The 22,679-nt window shown below is 39.2% G+C and overlaps 1 protein-coding gene across 4 annotated transcripts in view; it reads right to left on the reverse strand.

Moving 5' to 3' along the window:
- Positions 1-14,089: 14,089 nt before the first annotated feature.
- Positions 14,090-22,679, reverse strand: part of LOC137238062 (uncharacterized) — an 87,031-nt gene continuing 78,441 nt past the window's right edge. For all 4 annotated transcript variants that reach the window (XM_067762636.1, XM_067762633.1, XM_067762634.1 and 1 more), the window contains one exon: positions 14,090-14,766. The gene's annotated coding sequence lies outside the window, so the exon portion shown is untranslated. The remainder of the gene's footprint in view (positions 14,767-22,679) is intronic.

Below are 22,679 nucleotides of genomic sequence, written 5' to 3' on the forward strand. Positions count from 1 at the left end.
CCGTTTCGGAGGAGTTCAGCCTCTAAAACCGTGACAGAAGAATTTTATATATATGATTATGTCAACATTCAACTCCAGTAATGTTATGATGCAACAAAATACAAAAATAAAAGAAAATTTTAAAATGAGCTTGGCTCCGCCCTTTTTCATTTAGTTTGTCCAGAATACTTTTAATGCCATAAGTCGAACAAAAATTTACCAATCCTTCTGAAATTTGGTAGGGGCATAGATTCTATGACGGTAACTGTCTTCTGTGAAAATGGGTGAAATCGGTTTAAGCCACGCCCAGTTTTTATACACAGTCGACCGTCTGTCCTTCCGCTCGGCCGTTAACATGATAACTTGAGCAAAAATCGTACATGCCTGAACTCACTTTGTACTGGTACACATATAGAATATTTTACCATTACTTTCAGATTTTTTTAAATAAAATTGTTTTTCATTTTTTATGTACAATAATTTGCTATTTCTTCTTTTTCCACTCACTACTTCAAAATCAAGACTTGACATTTTTTTGCACTCTCACTAAGCACCGAACTATAATAGTAAACTTCTAACAAGAATTGATGGCGTACAGATTGATAATTGAAAAATAACTCATTGTTTTGATACAGATTTCTTTACACCAGTTATAGAAACTGTTAGAAGAACGTCAAAGTTTGATAAAATTGTATTTTTAAGAAAATGAAATAACTGCCAATAAAAATGAAATAACTCCCATATTCGGTATAGAATTATGGCATTTTTTTCAATTTTCGAAATCGAAAAAGTGGGCGTGGTCATAGTCCGATTTCGACCATTTTTTATACCAAGATAAAGTGAGTTGAGATAAGTATGTGAACTAAGTAAAGATATATCGGTTTTTGCTCAGGTTATCATGTTAACGGCCAAGCGGAAGGACAGGCGGTCGACTGTGTATAAAAACAAGGCGTGACTTCAACCGATTTCGCCCATTTTCACAGAAAACAGTTATCGTCACAGAATCTATGCCCCTGCCAAATTTAAAATTTTAAACGCTTAAGCGCAAATTAAGTAAATAAGTGTTTAATGAGGAGAAAAAAGCAGAATTAAAACTACGGTCAAAATGCTATTTGTAGTGGAGCTATAGTGAAAAAAATGTAATGCTATTTGCTCTGTTGCGCATGTTTATACCCGTATAACATTTTTTTTTCGCGAGCTCCATCTTATCTACAACAACTTGCAATACAGCATGGAAACGGAGAAGAGTCTCTATACAATAGGTTAGGTTAGGTTGAATTGGCCGGTCAACAAAGACCTCACATAGACTGAATTTGTTCATAGTGTTAACAGAATTTGTTTGATGTCCAAACGAAAGAACCCCAATCAGGTGCCAGGACATATGTTATAGAATAACTCCGTCCTCTTGGCAAATATTAGCAGTTTTTGAGGCTTAATTGCTGCCTCAAAATCTGGCAACCCTGCCGCCCCTAATAGCTGCAGCCTTGACCTGGCGAGCGCAGGACATGAACACAGAACGTGCTCAACCGTTTCTTCCTGCAACTCACACTTCCTACACTTGCTGTTACTGACAAGGCCTAACTTATAAGCATGTGACGCCTGAAGGCAGTATCCAGCCAGTATGCCCATCGTGACCCTTAATTCTTCTCTCAACAACAACGCTGCATCAGTTCTAACAACAAAAACAATAGATTAACCAATTTTTGCATAACAAGTATTGCCAAACAGGGAAAATTCAAATAAATTTTTTATTGCTCTCACTCCACTACAAATTAGAGCCTACAATTTCTCGAGCATGTTCGAGAAGAGATTTCTTTTCTCGAGAGATTCTCGCATCTCGAATTACTAGTAAGGCTGTCGAGCTTCTCGACATTCAACTTAGTCGATTCATTGGCTGTTTTATATAGAGCTTACGATTTCTTCTGGAGCACAAGCGAAACTGTCCGCAAAACCAAAAATCAAAAACCCTGAAATGTATAGAATATTGCCAATGCAGCGGCTGAATTTAAAGTCCAGAAAATCGCGAGTATTACGAGTAATTCTAGATTCGAAAATCTCGCGAGCCTTACGGGTAATTCGAGATTGGAGAATCTCACGAGAAAACGTGTTCTTGATGTCTCTTTGAAAAAAAAAAAAAAAAAAATATTGCGAACAAAATTATATGTAATATAATAAATATGTTTTGAGTTAAATCCCTGCAAAAATCTTTGGACCATGTGGTCGACTGGAGTACTTACCATTATACTCCACTGTAATGCAGCAATGGACCAACTCCCCTGCAAAAATCGTTGGACCATTTGGTCCATTGGAGTACTTACCATTCTACTCCACTGTAATGCAGCGATGGACCAACTCATGTTTCTACACGAACATGTTGTAAGCCGATCATTGCTCGTTTTTAACGATTGTAATCACTACACGATGTTTATTGGACTGTGGGTACTCCATGGATTACTCTGAAGTAATGCGGAGCTGGAGTATATGGTCCGATCCTAGGACATCGCAATGTTAATTGGACCATATTTTTTGTATGAATTGTGGTTAATTTTGGAGCACTCGCTTGGTCCATAGCGAGTACTCCATACATGCATGCATGGATTACTCGCGATTTTTGCAGGGTCATGTCTCTACACGAACATGTTGTAAGCCGATCATTGCTCGTTTTTAACGATTGTAATCACTACGCGATGTTTATTGGACTGTGGGTACTCTATGGATTACTCCGATGTTATGCGGAGCTGGAGTATATGGTACATTCCTAGGACATCGCAATTTTAATTGGACCATATTTTTTGTATGAATTGTGGTTAATTTTGGAGTACTCGGTTGGTCCATAGCGAGTACTCCATACATGCATGCATGGAGTACTCACGCTTTTTGCAGGGATGTCATTGGAAGCAATATAATCAACAAAAAAGTCCCAAGTAAAAAAAAAAAAGTGTATAAATACTGTTCATACAGCGATCAAGTAAAAATCCCGAGAAGCTCGCGTGATTTACGAGTACTTCGAGACACTAGAATCTCGAGAGAAGTCAAGTTATCGATTTCTCGGGTCTCGAAAATATCGCTTGTGTTCGAGCAGAAATCGTAAGATCTAATACAAATAACACATCGTTCGTAGCTTTTATTCTGCTATTTCCTCTGCTTCTTAACACATCAAAGATCATTGCAGAGCTTAAAAATACAACCACTTTTTTATGCTACGGCTCTGCTCTGTGCTCTTTTCATGTTCGCTACTGCTCTTTTGCTGTAGGAAATAAAAACACTGCACGAGTTTGACTGGTCTCATGTCAAACCGGCTAAGCGGTAAGTTGTTGACCACCTTACGTCATTTCTCTGCTGGTTTGTTGGGCGAATACACACAAATTCATATGTGTGTAAGTCGTTTTTAAGAATTAAGTCTTATCTATCCGAAACTGATAAAAAACTGCAAATCGGATTGAGAACTATATAAGTTGCAGTCATATTATTCAACCATTGCTAAGTTAACATCTCTGAGTTGTGTTACGTCTTCGTAGTTAATATATTTATATAATATATGTATATCCTGTAGAGTTCTAAATCTCTTCTTATAAGAGCAGCAAATAAATTAAGAACGGTTTATAACCAACAAAGTTATAGGCTCGTAAGGATCCGATGGTACCAAAACCGGTTTTTTATCAGCAACTCATAATTTTGGAGGTTTGCGGGAAAATTTTGTATGCATTCATCTTTGGACTTTTTTTTATTATTTGTTGTTTATTATTATTACTGGGCCATACTGCGACCTTTGTGCAGACATATTGTGCATGATCTTTCAGCCTAATTTTGTATCTAGAGGCTTTTGATATATCTAAGTACCTCTTCAGGCTTTTTACTCTATATCACTTAGGGTTTAAGATTCACACCGCCTAGATGGGAGAGTCTCTGCCTAGCCAGAGCGATGCATTCGAAGAGAATGTGAACCGGCGTTTCATCATCCAGCTCACAGAAACGACAAATTTGGGTATGGAGTGGATTTAACTTACTTAGTTGATATCGTAGACTACAGTGTTCCGTATAGTATCCAGTGAGAGTTCTTATGTCTTTCCTGATTAGATTAAGGAGTTTGGCTGATACTTTCGTTGCCGGAAGTATAAACAGTTTGGCCTGTCCTTGCGCTGGGCAGTCAATTCAGTGACATCTGAATTGTTTAGTTTCCCAGTTATTTATAGTTTCCCTGGTATGTGCTTTTATAAGTCCACAAAAGGGTTCTGGACCATAGAATGCTGCTAAGGCAGCCTGCTTTGTTAAGTAATCTGTAAGTTCATTGCCTTCATATCCCTGATGTCCGGGAACCCATCCTAACAACACCTTGTTTTTGGATACCAGGTCATTAAGGATTTCTGTGCAGTCATCCACTAGCTTAGATGTAGCTGTGTAGGATTGCAAAGCACACAGGATGGCCTGGTTGTTCGACATAATGTAGATAATTTTATTTATTACTACGGCTGTTTAGGGCCAAAACTAAAACTACCAAATAAAATTCATTACCGCTTAATTTTATTGAACATGCGGAATGCGAATTGATTCGGATGAGCATTTTTAATTGCATAACAAACGGACGAGTCTGGCAGCCAACTTTCTAAAGGAGATTGGAAAGGATGTATTTGCAATCCTTCATTGCTCCCAGATTAAAATAAAAATCAATGAAAGGCGCGGTAACCTCCGAAGAGATCTAAGCCCGAGCTTCTTTTCCAATTTCCGTCGTGCTCATCTTGATTTTCCCTACAAATTGGCCGGACGGGGCCTACATGTTTAATACCGACTCCGAACGGCATCTGCAAGGCAGATGCGTTTTCACTGAGTGCTTTTCATGGCAGAAATACACCCGGAGCGCTTGCCAAACACTGCCGAGTAGCGACCCCGCTTAGAAAAATTGTATTCTAATTGGAAAACCTTATTTCTAAAATTTTGATGTTGCTTTGCCCGGGGTGTGCACCTAGGGCATACGATGTGGTAGGCGGAGCACGCTACCATCACACCAAGATGCCGCCAAATTAAGACCAACGAATTTGGAACACAGTTTTCAATTATATTAGTATTTAATGCTGCCGTAATATATGTATGTGTTTCCTATCAATTGAGCTGAATATGTACTGGGTTTGGAAAGTACTCACAGACAGGCAAATGAATATGGCTTAGAAACTCAGCTTGTCATACTGATTGTTTCTGTATACTTATTAACGGCTCTCTCTCATCTCCTTTAATCGAACGAAAATGAGTATACCATTTCATTTTGTTGAAAGTTGTACAAATAAAAAGGAGTATTTTTATTTTAAGGCTAAACATTTTTTTTGATAGATTTGTCGTCTATCGCCAATCTAATTCGATACGTTGGAATTTTTTTCTATAAGAAAATATTATGACTATAAATAATATTAGCGTTTTGAATTTTCCTTTATTTCAAAAACTTTTGAGAACCCTTTTTTTATATATGCACTCGAAAAAACGTATTATGGTGAATGGTATAAACAGAGATTTTTTGCAAATATTATAATAAAATAGCAAAACCCAAAATCTATGTTATTTTTTTATTCGCAAAAATATACTTTCGCACTTTTATTTATATTTCATAAATTTACACGCCTTTTTGAATTACTTGGCGTCCAGAGGCGTTGCTGTAAACCCAGCATTGGCAACACATTGGTGAAGGTAACTCTCTTCACCTCAGAAATGGCTTTCTTATTCTAGAGCTCAAGCCGTTTCTGAAGAAGATTATCGGAATAGTTGTTTACAAAAATATTATCTTTCTGGATACTTTTTGTCTTAACGCTTAAGTAAATTCCATTTATATTGCTTTCGTATCCAAATGTCGTCTCGATTTGGGAGCACAGTTCTTCTCGAAGATTGATTAGAATTCGTAACAACAGCGATATCTCCGGCGATAATTTCTTCAGATATGTCGTATCGAAGAATTTTTTTATTTCGATATTGAGTAATGACCGTACTGTACTCACATGTATCAACATCGCGTAAAGTTTCTACCAACACCTTTGAAAATCTTATAAGTATATTAACTTTTACGTACTCATTTTAAAACACCAGTATAAGTATTACTAAATTCTTCACCAATATACCCCCGGGAACTTCGAACATTTGTTTTTTACTCAAAAGTGATAACCTTATAAAAAAAATGGACTTTCCTTTCATCGCAACAAACATAATTAGATCAGGATCTACATTTTGTCGAGCATGTAACCGCAATTGTACCTTAAATTCAAAGCCGTAGTAAAAATCTTCAAGTCTCTTGCTGTCAGCACTTGGGGTAAAGATAAAAAGACGCTCATTACTACTTACAAAGTAATTATCCAGCGCTTGCATACTACGCGTCTCCAATATTTTCTACAAGCATAAAGGTTACTCACAGGACGAAAATAAAGGCCTGCCAAAACCCTGATCTCAGAATTACTACAGGCTGTCTTCTTATGTCCCCAGAACACCACCTATATAATGAGGTGAGAGTACTCCCCATTAGGGAGAGAACAGTTTCTGTTGACAGAGAACAGTTTCTGTTGAATACACAGAAATATGGGTATTCCAAAAGACATCTGATTGAAGAGGCCCCACTTCTCAGGTTCTTAAGTAGTCATCTCCCCATGCATTGTGAGGAAACACGGCACCTGAAAACACCGTCGTCTGTAGACTAAAATACGAGCAGGTCCTCAGCGATATCAACAAAAAGGCGTCGGAACTTTGTGCCCGGAACAGCCCGACAAATCCCGTTCTCAAAGATAAATACCCTGAACTCGCAGAATAGGAAAGCATTCTCCCTAGGGAGACGTGCGACACTCTAACTCATCTTCGATCTGGATACTGTAACAAGTTAAGCTCTTACCTTTCCTGAATCAACCCCGACATACATAATCCATGTCTTGTTTGCAATGTGTCCCCACATGACACCAACCATCTCTTTAATTGCAATGTGGAACCAATGACTTTAACACCCCTCTCACTTTGGTCCACCACGGTTGAGACTGTGAGTTTCCTTGGACTCCCTTTAAGGGATTTTGATGAAAATTTGTGAATGGTGGCACCTATTGGATGGTGCGAAGCACTGCTACATCAACAACAACCTTCCATCTGTTACTCATACTCCAAAATGTTACTCATACGCCATGGCATCCGACTGCCTAATAATAGCCGTCTTTTTTAACACGCGTATATCCGTTTACGTTTAAACTGTATATGGACTGCTAAGCGACAAACTTTAAATGCACCTCTGAAATTGTTGCGCATAAATTTTGTCCTACTACATTTCAATACGCATTATACTCGGATGTAACTGAAATATGTGTCTTTGTTTCACCCTCTACACTAATTCTATATATTCTATGTGTGTCCACAATTCATCGCAACTGGTTCAGCTATATGTTATATCCTATGGCCATCAGTGCATTGTGTTTCCGCTTTTCGGTACACTCTGTTGCTGTGGCTAGTTGTTTAACCACAGCCGCTAGATGGGTCTCCTAAACATTATCTAAGCGAGGATAGGCGTTTTTTTTCACGCGTAAACGAAACGTATACGAGTGTAAAAAAAAAACACGGCTAATAGCAGAAGTCGGTCCATATATAAATATTGCTTTTTACAAGATTTTATTTACTTTCACATGGCTGTTGTTTGTAATCAAATCTTGCAAGTTAAATTTGATACACTTCTCGGTGTCCGATTGAGCTGAAATTTTGCACACATGTATAACTCCGATGACAATGCAATATTACAAGGGAATAAAAGCCTAAGTCCTTTGTTTAGAGGGATGGTGAATAACCTACAGCGACTCAAGAACGAGGTAACTTCGCTTTGTTTGTGTATACAACGAACGTAGAAGTTAGGCTGTTATCGCTCAATGTTGCATACTTTTCTGCGCACTTGATTTTGTTTTACAGATTTAACCCACAGAGCAGAGATCTGCAATGAGTAGTTGTAAACTGAACGAGACATATGCAAAGTCACAACAAATTATGATTTTAAGTTAGTTAGTACTGTTTGACACAATTTTATATGTGCTCTCTGTCAAAAATGCTTCAACTAATTTAGTCCAATTTTATTTTGATTATGAAATGCCCCAATATATTGGCATCATGATATAAAAAATCGTGTACTCATACTCAGTCAGGGTTATTTAAACGTAGCGACTTGTATCAGTAATTTGGTTGAGAGTCTTTTTCATCCTGACACCGCGTTAGCGTTGAACGCGAAAGATCTGACAACCGAAGATGCTGATATCCGAAGTGAAGCCAATTTATGATTTCTCGAAAATGTGTATATTCATATGTATTTATGTATGTATTTAACGTTTTGTTGTTGCAAGAACACGTGAACATGTTAATGCGCATATAAACAAATTAATTTGAATGAGTTGAACAAAGCATGGGGCGCATTCCAAAAGCGCAACTGCTGGCGTAGTTGATTAGTGATAACTTATTGGAACGCACAGTTGCAACTTTACGACAAATTAGTGAGCATAAAAATTTTCCGCTCTATTCACTCAAAGTTTGTATCGATAGGTTTTTGACAGTTGGCTCAAAGTATCGTTTCAAAAGCACAATTTCTTTCACTCAGCTGATGACTGATTATTAGCAAGGTCAATTAATTGATGGAACAAAAAACAATGATCACATTGATGTTAATAATATAATACACTCAGACATTAACAAAACAGGAGGTCTTCCAAAAGAACTAGGAATATTTGTTGGTGCTAAAATTATGTTGTGATCTAACGTTGACGTTGTAAGGGACTTGTAAGTGGAGCAACAGGTCACATCACTGAAGTTATATGGCCATATTACAGACGTGCTCAACTATACCATAACGATATACCATCGGTTCACGTAGACTTTGGTAACGACGGCGTTCAGATAATACAGCCTAAATCAGTTCAATTTTGTTCTAAATTTAATCACGGCACAGCTGAAAGAATGCTCCCGATTGTTTTGTCGTGGGCTTTAACTGTGCACCAAATGCAGGGAACTACTATAGATCATGCTGTTATTTATCTAGGCTGCGAACTATTTGCTGGTGGTCAAGCTTATGTGGCTTTAAGCCGAGTTAGGTCTTTAGAAAATCGATATTTAAATTAAATTTAAGAAAAAAGCTTTTCTAAGAACAAGCTTTTATTACTTGTTAATAAAACGAACTAAAAAGTAAATAATAAAATTAAAGAAAAAAAAAACTTTTTTAAAATTTGCTTTTAGTATTGGTTAATAAAATTAACTAAAAAGTAAACAAGTAAGGAAGGCTAAGTTCGGGTGTAACCGAACATAACATACTCAGTTGAGAGCTATGGAGACAAAATAAGGAAAATCAATCTGGGGTAACCCTGGAATGTGGTTGTATAACATGTGTATCAAATGAAAGGTATTAAAGAGTATTTTAAGAGAGAGTAGGCCATAGTTCTATGGATGAACGCCATTTAGGGATATCGCCATAAAGGTAGACCAGGGCTGACTCTAGAATTTGTTTGTACGATATGGGTATCAAATGAAAGGTGTTACTGAGCATTTTAAGAGGGAGTGGGCCTTAGGTCTATCGGTGGACGCCTTTTCGAGATGTCCCCATTAAGGTGGACCAGGGGTGATTCTATAATGTGTTTGTACGATATGGGTATCAAATGAAAGCTGTTAATGAGTATTTTGAAAAGGAGTGATCCTTAGTTCCATAGGTGGACACCGTTTCGAGATATCGCCATAAAGGTGGACCAGGGGTGTCTCTAGAATGTGTTTGTACGATATGGGAATCAAATGAAAGGTGTTACTGAGCATTTTAAGAGGGAGTGGGCATTAGTTCTATAGGTGGACGCCTTTTCGAGATATCGCCATTAGGGTGGGCCAGGGGTGACTCTAGAATGTTTGTACGGTATGGGTATCAAACGAAAGGTGTTACTGAGCATTTTAAGAGGGAGTGGGCATGAGGTCTATAGGTGGACGCCTTTTCGAGATATCGTCATTAAGGTGGGCCAGGGGTGACTCTAGAATGTGTTTGTACGATATGTGCATCAAACGAAAGGTGTTACTGAGCATTTTAAGAGGGAGTGGGCATTAGGTCTATAGGTGGACGCCCTTTCGAGATATCGCCATTAGGGTGGGCCAGGGTTGACTCTAGAATGTTTGTACGATATGGGTATCAAACGAAAGGTGTTACTGAGCATTTTAAGAGGGAGTGGGCATTAGGTCTATAGGTGGACGCCTTTTCGAGATATCGCCATTAGGGTGGGCCAGGGGTGACTCTAGAATGTGTTTGTACGATATGGGTATCAAATGAAAGGTGGTAAGGAGTATTTTAAAAGGGAGTAATCCTTAGTTCTATAGGTGGACGCCTTTTCGAGATATCGCCATAAAGGTGGACCAAGGGTGACTCTAGAATGTTTGTACGATATGGGTATCAAACGAAAGGTGTTACTGAGCATTTTAAGAGGGAGTGGGCATTAGGTCTATAGGTGGACGCCTTTTCGAGATATCGCCATTAGGGTGGGCCAGGGTGACTCTAGAATGTGTTTGTACGATATGGGTATCAAATGAAAGGTGGTAATGAGTATTTTAAAAGGGAGTAATCCTTAGTTCTATAGGTGGACGCCTTTTCGAGATATCGCCATAAAGCTGGACCAAGAGTGACTCTAGAATGTTTGTACGGTATGGGTATCAAACGAAAGGTGTTACTGAGCATTTTAAGAGGGAGTGGGCATTAGGTCTATAGGTGGACGCCTTTTCGAGATATCGCCATTAGGGTGGGCCAGGGTGACTCTAGAATGTGTTTGTACGATATGGGTATCAAATGAAAGGTGGTAATGAGTATTTTAAAAGGGAGTAATCCTTAGTTCTATAGGTGGACGCCTTTTCGAGATATCGCCATTAGGGTGGGACAGGGGTGACTCTAGAATGTTTGTACGATATGGGTATCAAACGAAAGGTGTTACTGAGCATTTTAAGAGGGAGTGGACATTAGGTCTATAGGTGGGCGCCTTTTCGAGATATCGCCATTAGGGTGGGCCAGGGGTGACTCTAGAATGTTTGTACGATATGGGTATCAAACGAAAGGTGTTACTGAGCATTTTAAGAGTGAGTGGACATTAGGTCTATAGGTGGACGCCTTTTCGAGATATCGCCATTAGGGTGGGCCAGGGTGACTCTAGAATGTGTTTGTACGATATGGGTATCAAATGAAAGGTGGTAATGAGTATTTTAAAAGGGAGTAATCCTTAGTTCTATAGGTGGACGCCTTTTCGAGATATCGCCATAAAGGTGGACCAAGGGTGACTCTAGAATGTTTGTACGATATGGGTATCAAACGAAAGGTGTTACTGAGCATTTTAAGAGGGAGTGGGCATTAGGTCTATAGGTGGACGCCTTTTCGAGATATCGCCATTAGGGTGGGCCAGGGTGACTCTAGAATGTGTTTGTACGATATGGGTATCAAATGAAAGGTGGTAAGGAGTATTTTAAAAGGGAGTAATCCTTAGTTCTATAGGTGGACGCCTTTTCGAGATATCGCCATAAAGGTGGACCAAGGGTGACTCTAGAATGTTTGTACGATATGGGTATCAAACGAAAGGTGTTACTGAGCATTTTAAGAGGGAGTGGACACTAGGTCTATAGGTGGACGCCTTTTCGAGATATCGCCATTAGGGTGGGCCAGGGGTGACTCTAGAATGTTTGTACGATATGGGTATCAAACGAAAGGTGTTACTGAGCATTTTAAGAGGGAGGGGGCGTTAGGTCTATAGGTGGACGCCTTTTCGAGATATCGCCATTAGGGTGGGACAGGGGTGACTCTGGTATGTTTTTGTACGATATGGATATCAAATTAAAGGTATTAATGAGGGTTTTAAAAGCGAGTGGCCCTTAGATGTATATGTGAAGGCGTTCTCGCGATATCGACCAAACTGTGGACCAGGTGATCCAGAAAATCATCTGTCGGGTACTGCTAATTTATTTATATATGCAATACCACTAACAGTATTCCTGCCAAGATTCCAAGGGCTGTTGATTTCGCCTTGTAGAACTTTTTCATTTCCTTCTACTTAATATGGTAGGTGTCACACCCATTTTACAAAGTTTTTTCCAAAGTTATATTTTGCGTCAATAAACCAATCCAGTTACAATGTTTCATCCCTTTTTTCGTATTTGGTATAGAATTATGGCATTTTTTTATTTTTTGTAATTTTCGATATCGATAAAGTGGGCGTGGTTATGGTCAGATTTCGCCCATTTTTTATACCAAGAAAAAGTGAGCTCAGGTAAGTACGTAGGCTAAGTTTAGTAAAGATATATCGGATTTTGCTCAAGTTATTGTGTTAATGGCCGAGCGGAAGGACAGACGGTGGACTGTGTATAAAAACTGGGCGTGGCTTCCACCGATTTCGCCCATTTCCACAGAGAACAGTTACCGTCATAGAGTCTATGCTCCTACCAAATTTGAGAAGGATGGGTAAATTTTTGTTCGACTTATGGCAATAAAAGTATTCTAGACAAACTAAATGAAAATGGGCGGAGCCACGCCTATTTTGAAATTTTCTGTTATTTTTGTATTTTGTTGCATCATATCATTACTGGAGTTGAATTTTGACTTAATTTACTTATATACAGTAAAGATATTAAATTTTTTGTTAAAATTTGAATTTAAAAAATTTTTTTTTTAAAAAGTGGGCGTGTTCTTCATCCAATTTTGCAAATTTTTATTTAGCACATATAGAGTAATAGTAGTAACGTTCCTGCCAAATTTCATCATGATATCTTCAACGACTGCCAAATTACAGCTTGCAAAACTTTTAAATTACCTTCTTGTAAAAGTGGGCGGTGCCACGCCCATTGTCCAAAATCTTACTAATTTTCTATTCTGCGTCATAACGTCAACCCATCTACCAAGTTTCGTCGCTTTATCTTTCTTTTGTAATGAGTTATCGCACTTTTTCGGTTTTTCGAAATTTTCGATATCGAAAAAGTGGGCGTGGTTATAGTCCGATATCGTTCATTTTAAATAGCGATCTGAGATGAGTGCTCAGGAACCTACATACCAAATTTCATCAAGATACCTCAAAATTTACTCAAGTTATCGTGTTAACGGACGGACGGACGGACGGACGGACGGACGGACGGACGGACGGACGGACGGACGGACGGACATGGCTCAATCAAATTTTTTTTCGATCCTGATTATTTTGATATATGGAAGTCTATATCTATCTCGATTCCTTTATATATGTACAACCAACCGTTATCCAATCAAACTTAATATACTCTGTGAGCTCTGCTCAACTGAGTATAAAAATAAAATTAAAGAAAAAAAAAACTTTTTTAAAAATTAGCTTTTATTATTGGTTAATAAAATTAACTAAAAAGTAAAAAAATAAATTGACTGTAAAAAAAAATTTAACACTTTATAAATTCATTGTAACCTTTAACGAAGAGAAACCTAATTCTCCGTCTGCGAAAACAAAAATTTTCATATTGTACATGATTATATATTTTTGACATTAAAACTTTACACCTAAATTATTAAATCTTACAGTTTATATCACAGTCCTAATTGTTCAAATAAAAACGTGTTACATTGCGATAGCAAGAAAAGGAGATCCTAAATGTTCTTAATTATACCATCAAAATTCAACACGTTTTTTATTAGAACAATTAGAACTGTGATATAAACTGTACAGTTTAATAATTTAGGTGTAAAAATATATTAATATGTACAATATGGAATTTTTTTGTCGCAGACGAAGAAGCCTAATTATCGTTAAAGATTACAATGAACTTACAAAGTGTTATGTTTCTTTACAGTCAATTTATTGTTTACTTTTTAGTTAATTTTATTAACCAATAATAAAATCTTATTTTTAAAAAAGTTTTTTTTTTCTTTAATTTTATTATTTGAGTAAACACAAAAAATGTATGATGCGGCGGTTTATGCTATTTCTTTTAATATGTTTTTCACTGCAAATGTTACGCTAAAATTTTCATTATTTATGCTATTTCTTTTAATATGTTTTTCACTGCAAATGTTACGCTGAAATTTTCATTAAAGACTTATATTCATACTTAATAGTGTTGTAATTAAACGCTACTTTATACTAACAATATCATGCACTTCAAATAAAAGTGTTGCTGAAATACACAATATTTATTAAAGTTACTTTCATTTACATACTAACATAAATATTTACTATAATTTTACACTATGAGCGTACTTAACATGATTACAATATACATATATTATTGAGGTGAGTAAGTGCACTTGCACTTAATAATATGCACACGAATACTTTGTGCGTTTGTTTCATCTATAAAAGCTGCAAAGCAAATGTTGCTATAAATGTATTACAATTCTGTCCGTTCTCGCAAACTGGTTTGCTTTGTTGTCATATTCATATTGGCCGCTTTGTGATGGCGTTATATTTGCTGGAGTTGTAAGGTACTTTTGTTGCTGTTGTCGCTGATGCCTGCATTAAATGTAGTTTTAAACTGCGACAGAACACTGCTTGCTTTTTATACTCTTTATATATTTTTTGTTGCACCGTCATAATGTTAATAGTTTTTAAAATTGTTGTAGCTCTCCATTGCCTTTGTTGTGGCTTCTTTTGGTTTACTTATCAATGCTCTTTGCTCTTTTCTGTGGAACGTTTTGATGTGTCGTTTTGGCCACTAGTGTAGCTGCAGCTCATTTGCTTCATTCTACTCACGTTCGACTTTCGTTTTGTTAACAATCTTTGCTCCTTAATTATACTTTTAACACATAATCAGGATTTTTATGCTGCGGTCGATGAGGAAATGAAATTACTGAAATGACAAAATATATATGTACATAAATGGATACTAATATTAGCTTATAAAGCAAAGAGATTTTTAATTAAATTTCTGTTTCGAGTGCTGAGTAGAATGTCACTCTATAACGGCTGACATTTCGCCCTATCTTAGAAAATTTTACTTTACATCCTATATTAAAATTTTGTTTAAAAATTGCCCTACCTGAGCTTAAATTCAAAAAGTTTTGATATTAGCTGAAAAAATTGGAGATGAGGCATTATTTGAGCGAGTTTTGAAATAGGGTGTTTTCGAAAAATACTTTAAAATAGTGCGTTTTCAAACTAGCAGCCGGGATACAACTTATCTATAATACTCAACCTTCGATTTGTTCTCATCAAAATAAAATCAAAATTAGAAAACTTTTTCTAAGCGGGTTCGGCCACCGGCAGTGATTTCCAGTATTTTTCTGCCATAGAAAGATTCTCACTGAAACTTCATCTGCCTTATCAAATATCGTTTGGAGTTGGCGAAAAACTTGTGAACCATTCCCTCCACATTGTATTTTATGAAGAAATTTTATGCCGTGGTTATTTAAGGCAATGTTTTTACTTGAAAATTTACTACAGTTTACTTATACTCACATTATCAACCAGGTACAGGCTTAGTATAGTTTCTTCAGATTATCAACATGAAGATACACACATTTTTGTTGAGCAATTTTTGAGAATTATTTTATTTTTCAATTGTTTTTTCTTTTTTTTCTATACCAATTTTTAATTTTAATTTTATTTTTCAAATTTTTGTTCTCAAGCTGATACTAATTTTAAATTCTTCTTCTTTGGAACTTTGAGGTGCGATATATTCAAATATATTGGCATTGAAAACTAATTAGGGGAGCAATTCAAAAATCGGCAAAAATTAACGATTTTCCATCGAATGCTCGTGCTATAGACTTTTCCATTGTATTTCTAAGCCAGATTTTTATTCGCGACACGTAAGCAAAATATTGTGGCGAATATTAGCATCACTATGCTGTTAGTAAATAATCACAACACAAATACAACAAGCAGCCAAACTTATGTACATGCACACACATAACCAGCAGCTCCAAGTGAAGAGATATCTCACACACACATATGTGGTCATCAGCCGAAGTTGGAACTCACACATACACACGCACATAGCTCAATTACCAAGCAGATACAATAGTTCTAGAAGGTGAAACGTCTAGACCTTAGGAGAAATATGTGGACGAGGCAACAGAGGGTATAAAAGCAGCGCAAGCTGAGTAATCAGTAATCAGTTTTTATTTAAGCACACTATTGGTTGTTAAGTATTATTGTGAAGTACTCCCAAAGCAATCTTAATAAAGACCATATTGCAATACTGAATATTGGACTTTTTTATTCGACGGGTGTCTTTGATGGGGATGTTTCGCCTTGCACACATCGGCGTCATCTCAAAACGTCGACTCGTAGGTGCTTACAGCCTCCCCCCACATTGGGGTGAAGCATCCTCGCGGTTAAACCTGGTAACGCTTCGGCGGAGAATGCGAGCGGCGACCCGTTTCTCCTCCCTTCAACCAGATTTCCGTTCTTCTCCCATCTCCCGTCCGAACTCCCTTGGGACAAGTTTTCCTATAAACAGATGCTATTTCTAGCTCAAGACCGGCCATACGTGACGAAGAGTCACACCCTGAATAAGGTGCCCCAGCTTTGCTAACAAATATGGCGGATCTAGAGAGGACAACTCGATAAAACCCGTAATTTCGAGTGTCATCCGAACCGTGCTCATGGGATGAATGGCACTACGTTAGTGTGTCTTATAATGGTGGCTTCCAAATACCTGACGCCATCTGGTTGTAATTAGTCTTGCTGGGATACTGAGGGCTATGTCCCAGCTGACCTATCTTCCCTCATACTCGTGGGTATTTTTATGGATAAAAATAATATAAAAAACATCCAAAATGGAACTGAACAGCTCCCAATAGATCAGGTCGATTGCGACCTTTCGGTGCAAGCCAATCAGCTGTCGCCACAGACTTGCCGGGGCCGAATAGTCCCCTGCATGACGTGGAGATGGCAGATGTGGGGACTCTGCAGGATGCAAATCGGGTAGAGTCACAATCCACAGTCTTGCCGGAGGATGAAGGGAGGCTCCTTGCCTCTCCAGCGAAAGGCGATCAGCCTGGCCGGAATGCAGAGCGCGATCGGCTAACTGGTGCCGCTCGAAAATGTCTCAAGCGATTATTGGCCAGGGGGATTAGAAGCCGGGGGACTTGCCAAAGAACCCTTGGGATCGGTCCGTGGTGAGGGGTCAGCCAAGAGAGGCCGCTCAGTTAGCTCGACTCCACCAGAGAAAGAACCCAAAAAGATGTCGCTGCCCACAGCCGGCAATACAAAAATATTGTCAAAACCTGTGGAAAGCTGTGAATCAAATGTAGAGGCAACCATGCATCCCCATCGTAATGCAACAGCCAAGCAGTCGGCAACTTTCAGGGATGTCCTGAGTGGGGTAAGGCTGGGCATTATACCTCCCGACTATCCAACCACGGTCTGGTCTTCAGGGGAACTGAAGGCCATACACAAGGCCATACTTGGACAGGTGATGAGCCAAAAATATGGTGCTATAAAGCCCACCTTTAGCGGTGGCACACCTCGTCCAGGCTGGCTTTCTATCACCTGCAGGAATACAACCACCGCGGAGTGGCTAAGGGCTATCGCACCAAAGCTCACTCCATGGCAAGGTGCCAAGCTGAAGGCGGTATCTGATGCGGATATACCACGTCGCATCATTCTCGTGGGGTACTTTAAGGAAGAGGAATGCCCCTAAAACGACGACATCTTGAGGTTAGCTGAGGCCCAAAATGTTGGCTTGAATACCAGGAACTGGAGAAACCTAAACCGAGTTCGAAAGTCGATGGTGGCGGAAGTCACTATAGCCGTCTATCCGTTGTCTGCGGAGCTATTAAAGCAACGCAACTACTTGATGTCCTGTGGGATTGACAGGGTCAAGTTAAGGCCCAAAACCAAGCTATTCCTGCCCCTGGTAAATATAAATACCAGCGGCAGTGACAATAAGGGTGAGGGGGATGATACGGTTGACGATGACAAACCGTGATGTTCGAAGAACCAGAAGGTATTTGGTATGCATTTACCTACTGAAGAGCAGGATTTGCCGAGTCAATCAGACACACCCCAAAAACCTTCTCACGAAGAGCGCAGGCCTTCTGGGTCTAGCGTTGGCCCACAGAGGCCAAACGAGGCAGCGAAAGTCCGCCTGTCCCCCAAAACACGGAAATAAGGCAACCACCTCGTGGGAGCCCCAATGTCAGGAAAGGGAACAAAAAAGGACGAAGACGAACGGCTGAAGAAGCCGTAAATTCGCTTAACAACAGGGCAAGGAAGGTGGCTACACGTGGCCGTAAAGACCATAAATAGTGTCTACCCTCCCTATCAAAGCCCAAAAGCAAAGACGTCTGAAATGCCTTCAGGTGAATCTTCACCATGCCAAGGCAGCCAACCCCAAGAGGCGAACAAGAGGCAATCTTGGCCTCTTCCTACTTTTCGGGAGAGGAAGAAACGGGCCCAACAACCCAAACAATAAAAAAAAAAATGTAAGGCGCGATAACCTCCGAAGAGATCTAAGGCCGAGCTTCTCTTCCAATTTGCGTCTTGCTCCTCTTGATTTTCCCTACAAATTGGCCGGACGGGACCTACATGTTTTATGCCGACTCCGAATGGCATCTGCAAGGCAGATGAGTTTTCACTGAGAGCTTTTCATGGCAGAAATACACCCGGAGCGCTTTCCAAACACTGCCGAGGGGCGACCCCGCTTAGAAAAATTTTCTTCTAATTTAAAAACCTTATTTCTAAAATTTTGATGTTGCTTTGCCCGGGGTGTGAACCCAGGGCATACGGTGTGGTATGCGGAGCACGCTACCATCACACCACGGTGGCCGCCATCAAATACTGGCAGCAGCAGCATAACTGGATCCTCTGCTGTGACGCAAATTCCCATCATACAACATGGGGTAGTATGAACATCAAAAACAGGTGTGAGTATCTCCCTGAGTTTATCAGTAGTAATAACATAAGCACTATCAATTGGGGCAATGAACCCACCTTTGTAAATGCTATTAGAGGGGAAGTTTTAGATCTTACTCTGTGCAGCCATAATATGGCCAGCACCATCACTAAATGGCATGATTCAGGAGAGGAATCCATGTCGGACCACAAACACATTGTTTTCGACATTGGTCACTTTCCGGAACACATGCCAGCTTTTAGAAATCCCAGGAAAACGAACTGGGAGCTTTTCCGTTTTATTATTGAGGAAGCTGGTAACAGCTTACAGCGACCTATAACCACCTTGCAGGAGCTTGAGAAGGAAGCTGAACAGCTCCACTCAGACATTAAAACAGCTTTCAATGAGAGTTGCGTCCAAGGAAAGATACATACACAACGTAATGTGCCTTGGTGGAACAAAAAGCTTGGGCAGATAAGATGCCAGGCTGGGAAGCTGTTAAATAAAGCGAGAGCTGCGGGCGACTGGGATTCATACAAAGTCGCTCTAACATCTTACAATAAAGAACTTAGGAAATCTAAAAGGGCTACCTGGAGAGAACACTGTGAAAAGACTAATGATCTTCCAGCAGCGGTTCGATTACAAAAAGCCTTTTCTAGAGATTACAGAAATGTAATTGGCGCGTTGAAAAAAACAGATGGGAGCTACACCACGCGGCCGGAAGAGGCGAGCAAACTATTACTCGAAACACACTTTCCTGTCTGCACAGCAGGCTATCAATCACCACCTATAATGGCAGATTTGCCAACGATCAGTGGTACTGAAAAAAGCCTAGCAACAAGGCTCACGAGTGCAATGGGCTCTGTCTAATTTCAGCCCATTCAAGTCACCAGGACCGGATAGGGTTTACCCTTGTCTGTTACAGCAAGGGATAAAGCATATAGCCCCAGTCCTTTCCAATTTGTATAAGGCATCACTACTACTCGGCCATATCCCGAGCAGGTGGGCAGAGGTCAAGGTAGTATTCTTACCAAAGCCAAGGAAACATGAGCAACTGCCCTCGTCGTATCGACCAATAAGCCTGAGCTCGTTTCTCCTAAAAGGTATGTAGAAAATCTTAGATCAGTATATAAGAGAGGCCAATCTGAATAAACTCCCTCGGTGTAGGAATCAGTTCGCCTATCAGTCAGGGAAATCCACGGAGACGACTATTCGTAGTCTCACGGTAAAAATCGAAAAGGCTTTAGAGTCAAAAAATTGAGCCCTCTGCACTTTCATTGAAATATCAGGGGCTTTCGATAACGCAACACATCACGCAATCGAACAAGCTATGATTGACAAGGACATAAGCTCTATAATAATACGATGGGTGCTGTCAATATTAAAGAGTAGAAAAAGGGAGGGACAACTGAATCAATTGCGGCCACAAGAGGCTGCCCACAAGGTGATATATATTTTAATATATCATAGAAGATTTCCTGAAAAAATCACTTTGATCGGAGCTATATGTATATAGTATATACCTATTCCATACAACCGATCGTTCAGATAGAAAGATTTTTGGCCATTTCTCCCTTAGTTTCCAATATAAAAACGTGAAACTTGGTGATATGTATTCTAATATAACATAGAACTATTCCTGCAAAAATCGTTTCGATCGGAGCTATATATAATATATATCCAATACAACCGATCGTTCAGATAAGGGCGTTTTTTGCCATTTTTTATTTTATATTTATCTTGCAAATCCGATTATTTGGAGATTACGAACGGGATAAGATTATTGTTCAGCTCCATTCATGAAAGGTATGAAGTCTTCGGCACAGGTGAAGACAGTCCCGTCCTTACTTGTTTTATTATTAATTTTAATTCTTGTTCTGGTTCTTGAAATACTTACTTCCAGTCAGCACGAAAGCTTGTTAAAGTGCTGCCTCAGCCGAATAGATTTAAAGTGGATTTTAAATTAAAGCCCCATTATGCTGCCTGGTCACAACTGAAAGCACTTCATCTGGATTTTTATTCTAACCCGTTACCGCACTTTGCTTCCGACTTTAAGGCTATATGCTAAAAGGACGCCGGTTTTGTTTTTTTTTGTGCTAGATTTGCCTATCGATTTTGCTGTGCCCACAATGTACGAACATCAGTAGTAACCCAACAAACTAAAATAATAATTATCAATGTACAGAGACCGACATGTTACAATTTTATTATATTTAGAGATGGGAGATGGAGCTCAATTAACTAGGCATAAAAAAATTATTTTTTTATGGTATTTTTTTCGCTTGGTGAAAGTTGTTTTGAAACTTATAATACATTCGGTCGATGTGGAGTCTGGAAAGGGGTACTAATGGTGTTCATTCCTAATGTAGGGAAATATAACCGCTCGAAAGCCAAAGACTATATGCCAACTAGTCTATCCTTTTCATTTTAGAAACAATGTAGATACATATCGCATTGCATTTAAGGGATAACGTGAATTTTTGGAAGATGGACGTAGCTTAGCACAAATACCTTTACACGGTAGTCAGCGTCATCGCGAAAACATTGAATTGCTTTCAAGCGGCCAGCTTGAGAAGCCAACTCAGTAAATAAAATATTGATAATTTATGAAAGTTTAGAAATCTGTAGGGCAGAAGGAATGAGGGTTGTTGCATGCGCCGACGAATTAGTGATTCTGATCACAGGTAATTTCCTGCCAACCATTAGCATGGATACTGTATTGTGAAGCATTTTACAAAAGGCAGGGAAAAAAGGGTGGGGGGTAAATCTAACAAAAATCCCCTTCCTTAACATACTGAGGCTAAACGGCACAACGATAGATCTCTCTCTTTTGAAACGAGAAGAATAATCAACATAGGGAAGACTAGCATGCCTAAGTATGTCAGGGGCAAATAGCAGCGCACGTCCACCGTCCATGGGAGGAATGGGAGTAGGGTCTAGACAGTGGTATGCGCATTACAATCTACACAGACGTCTCAATATGGAGAGGGGAACCGAATATGGAATGAACTTGCCTTTATTCAGCACGTCCACCGCTGTGATATTTCCTGAGGAAACTGGAGAAATATGAGATAAGGGCAACGGACTAGCTGTATAACAGCGAGGATGATTGCGATATCTCAAGGACCTTATGACCACTTTTGGATAAAAACAGCTAGCTTTTTTTCAAGCTAAACAAATCTGCAGTGAGTATACTTACGGGTGCCATCAAAGGCCATTCCGCTATTGCACAAATGCTCCAAAAGTGGCGCATACCAACTAGCTCCAACTGCAGAAGTAGTCAGCATGAGAAGGAAGAGGAGTCAGTTTATCACTTTCTCTGCCGATGTCCAGTAAATCGAACAATACTTCTCACATTTTTTGGTGCACGGTTTTTCGACAGTCTCGCAGAGTAGAGGTTTATGCCGATCATTTTATCGGCGGCGGCGGGGGCGTGGGTGGCGCGCCGGCGTACGCCGGCGTTCTTACTTTAAAGAGCTTAATTTTTTATTTAAAAAAAATATATTTAGGAAAGGTTTTGTTTATATGTATTTAAGGAAATCAAAGCTCTGGTGATTTCGGAAAGATCCGCGGTTTTTGCCACAAAATCTCGCAGGTCGTTCAAAAATTTTGAGGAGTAGCTCCTTGCGGCGGGATTGTCCCTCGTTTACTTATTCCAGAGAGGCTTCGAACCTAACCCCAGTCTTTGAAATTGGTACTTCTGCATCTGATGAAAAGAAATAGAGATACATAAAATAGTCACGCTTAGTTTCACCTGGGGTTAACTCCTAATAATCGTCGCGAACTCTATATAAATTATTTGTGGCTCCTTGGCGGTTACGCATAAAGGCGACTTATGGTTGCTATTAACGGTCTATTAATACTCATGACTCTCGTAGCACAGGGCGCCTCCATTTTTTTTTTGGCTGTTTTTAAGAGCT

Source organism: Eurosta solidaginis, chromosome 1, assembly GCF_040869045.1.
Source record: "Eurosta solidaginis isolate ZX-2024a chromosome 1, ASM4086904v1, whole genome shotgun sequence".
NCBI classification, from domain to species: Eukaryota; Metazoa; Arthropoda; class Insecta; order Diptera; family Tephritidae; genus Eurosta; species Eurosta solidaginis.